This window comes from Arachis stenosperma, chromosome 2 (assembly GCF_014773155.1).
Source record: "Arachis stenosperma cultivar V10309 chromosome 2, arast.V10309.gnm1.PFL2, whole genome shotgun sequence".
Taxonomy (NCBI): domain Eukaryota; kingdom Viridiplantae; phylum Streptophyta; class Magnoliopsida; order Fabales; family Fabaceae; genus Arachis; species Arachis stenosperma.
The window spans coordinates 3,486,708-3,490,520 of NC_080378.1; the positions used below are offsets into that span (position 1 = coordinate 3,486,708).

At 38.1% G+C, this 3,813-nt stretch overlaps 1 non-coding gene across 1 annotated transcript; it reads right to left on the reverse strand.

Moving 5' to 3' along the window:
- Nucleotides 1–3,293: 3,293 nt before the first annotated feature.
- LOC130965084 (small nucleolar RNA R71) lies at nt 3,294–3,401 on the reverse strand. Its single transcript, XR_009081139.1, has one exon. It is a non-coding gene; the product is annotated as a small nucleolar RNA R71 (small nucleolar RNA).
- Between the last annotated feature and the right edge of the window lie 412 nt (nt 3,402–3,813).

Here is a 3,813-nt window from a genome sequence, read left to right on the forward strand (position 1 = left end):
TCTTTTGATCACTCTAGATCTCTAGATCGGGACTTTTGGTAGCTATCTTTGTTTTATGCTATCTTAGACCTTTGGGAGGCTGGCCATTCGGCCATGCCTAGACCTTGTTCTTATGTATTTTCAACGGTGGAGTTTCTACACACCATAGATTAAGGTGTGGAGCTCTGCTGTACCTCGAGTATTAATGCAATTACTATTGTTCTTCCATTCAATTCCGCTTGTTCTTTATCCAAGATATCACTTGTTCTTCAACATGATGAAGGTGATGATTGACGCCCATCACCATTCTCACTCATGAACAAGGTGACTGACAACCACTCTTGTTCTACAAGCATATGAGGCTTAGTGAATATCTCTTGGATTCTTTAATCGGAATCTTCGTGGTATAGGCAGGACCTGATGGCGGCATTCAAGAGAATCCGGAAGGTCTAACCTTGTCTGTGGTATTCTGAGTAGGATTCAATGACTGAATGACTGTGACGTGCTTCAAACTCCTAGCAGGCTAGGGCGTTAGTGACAGACGCAAAAGTATCAATGGATATTATTCCGGCCTGAACGAGAACCAACAGCTGAATTCCGCTATGCCGTGACAGGACATATGCAATCGCTTTCACTGAGAGGATGGGAGGTAGCTGCTGACAACAGTGAAACCCTACACGAGCTTGCCATGGAAAGGAGTAAGAAGGATTGGATGAAGACAGTAGGAAAGCAGAGAGACGGAAGGGAAGGCATCTTCATACACTTGTCTGAAGCTCTTACACCAATGATATACATAAGTATCACTATCTTTATCTTTATGTTATTTTCGTTCATCATCATATACATTTGAGTTTGCCTGACTAAGATTTACAAGATGACCATAGCTTGCTTCAATGCTAACAATCTCCGTGGGATCGACCCTTACTCACGTAAGGTATTACTTGGACGACCCAGTGCACTTGCTGGTTAGTTGTGCGAATTTGTGTAATGCCATGGTATTGAGCTACCACGTTTTTGGAGCCATTACCGGGGATTATGAGAGTTGTGAAAAAGTATTGTTCACAATTTCGCGCACCAAGTTTTTGGCGCCGTTGCCGGGGATTGTTCAAGTTTTGAGCAAGCTTTTGGTAACAATGCCTGGGATTGTTCTAGTTTGGACAACTGACGGTTCATCTTGTTGCTTAGATTAGGTATTTATTTTTTTTCGAAATTCTTGAAGATGAATTCTAGAGTTTCATGATGATTTGTTGAAATCTGGCTGGCTGAGAAGCCATGTCTAATCTGATTGGACCGAGGTTTCAACTTATCACCACAAGAGCTTGTTGATCTTCATCAATTTTGCTTTTGGAGCAGTGATCCGCTAAGGCTTGGCTGACCTTTGGTCATGTCTAGTGTTTTGGACCGAAGCTTTCTTTGAAAGCTTGGCTGGCTGTGAAGCCATGTCTAATTCCTGGACCGGAGTCTTAGACTAGCATTGCACTGATTCCTGGAATTCTCATTAAGAATTTTCATACCTTTTTCCACTTGATTTTCGAAAAACACAAAAAAAAATTACAAAATCATAAAAACCAAAAAAATATTTGCTGTTTCTTGCTTAAGTCTAGTGTCTCATCTTAAGTTTGGTGTCAATTACATGCATTCATTCATGTGTCTTAAGGATCTTCAAGTAATTCTTGATGATTTCTTGCTCTGATCTTTGAATTCTTTTGGCTTGAGTATTTATGTGTCTCATATAGTGTCAGTAGTACACAAACTGCTAAGTTTGGTGTCTTGCATGCATTGTTATTTGATTCTTGTTGCATTTTGATTATTAAAAATCCAAAAATATTTTTAATTTGTGTCTTTTCAAGTCAATAATACAAAGAATTGAAGATTCAGAACATACTGCAGAGGAATTATACAGAAAAAGCTGAGCATTCAAAAATGCCCAGTGAAGAAGGCAGACTGGCGTTTAAACGCCAGCCAGGGTACCTGGTTGGGCGTTTAACGCCCAAAAAGGTAGCATTTTGGGCGTTAAACGCCAGAATGTATACCATTCTGGGCGTTTAACGCCAGGATGGTGCTAGGGGAAGATTTTGTTTTTCAAATCAATTTTTTTCAAGTTTTCAAAGTTTTTCAAAACCAAATCTTTTTCAAATCATATCTTTTCAATCAAATGTTTTCAAAAATCAATTTCTTTCCTTTTTCAAAGATACTTACTAACAATTAATGATTTGATTGAACATTTTTTGCCTTTTCTATTAAGGAAGGTTTTATGTTTGAATCATATCTTTTCTTGTTAGGCAAGTCATCAATTTTTTTTAATATCACATCTTTTCAAATTGTTTTCAAATCATATCCTTTAAAATTGTTTTCAAACCATATCTTCTCAATCACATCTTTTTAAAACCATAACTTTTCAATCAAATCTTTTTAACCTCATTTTTTTTAAATAGTTTTCAATCAAATCTTTTTAATTTCTAATTTCAAAATCTTTTTCAAAAATCACTTGATTTCTTTTTCACTTTTAATTTTCGAAAATTTTCAATCAAATTTTCAAAATGTTTTCAAAATCTTTTAATTGAATTTTCGAAAATTCTCTTCCCTCCTTCCCGCATCCTTCTATTTATGGAGTACTACTCCTTCTTAATGCACAATTCGAACCTTATCTAATTAAAGTTCGAATTCTTCTTCTCCTTCTTCTTACTATTTCTTTTTTCCTCTGACACTTCAAGGAATCTCTATACTGTGACATAGAGGATTCCACATTTTCTTTTTATCTCCTATTTCATATGAGCAGGAGCAGAGACAAAGGCATTCTTGTTGAAGCTGATCCTGAACCTGAAAGGACCTTGAAGAGAAAGCTAAGAGAAGCTAAAGCACAACTCTCTTTAGAGGACCTGACCGAATTCTTCAAGGAAGAAGAACACATGGCAGCCGAAAACAACAACAATGCCAACAATGCAAGGAAGGTGCTGGGTGACTTCACTACACCTACTCCTGATTTCTATGGGAGAAGCATCTCTATCCCTGCCATTGGAGCAAATAACTTTGAGCTTAAGCCTCAATTAGTTTCTCTAATGCAACAGAATTGCAAGTTCCATGGACTTCCAATGGAAGATCCTCATCAGTTCTTAGCTGAATTCTTGCAAATCTGTGACACAGTCAAGACTAATGGGGTTAACCCTGAGGTCTACAGACTGATGCTATTCCCTTTTGCTGTAAGAGACAGAGCTAGAATATGGTTGGATTCTCAACCTAAAGAAAGCCTGGACTCTTGGGAAAAGCTAGTCAATGCCTTCTTGGCAAAGTTCTTTCCACCACAAAGATGGAGTAAGCTTAGAGTGGAAGTCCAAACCTTCAGACAGAAGGATGGAGAATCCCTCTATGAAGCTTGGGAAAGATACAAACAATTAATCAGAAGATGTCCTTCTGACATGCTTTCTGAATGGAGCATCATAGGTATTTTCTATGATGGTCTCTCTGAACTATCCAAGATGTCCTTGGATAGCTCTGCTGGAGGATCTCTTCATCTGAAGAAGACGCCTGCAGAAGCTCAAGAATTGATTGAAATGGTTGCAAATAACCAATTCATGTACACTTCTGAAAGGAATCCTGTGAACAATAGGACTAGTCAGAAGAAAGGAGTTCTTGAGATTGACACTCTGAATGCCATATTGGCTCAGAACAAGATATTGACTCAACAAGTCAATTTGATTTCTCAAAGTCTGTCTGGAATGCAAAATGCACCAAACAGTACTAAGGATGCTTCATCTGAGGAGGAAGCTTATGATCCTGAGAACCCTTCCATGGAAGAGGTGAATTACCTAGGAGAACCCTATGGAAACACCTATA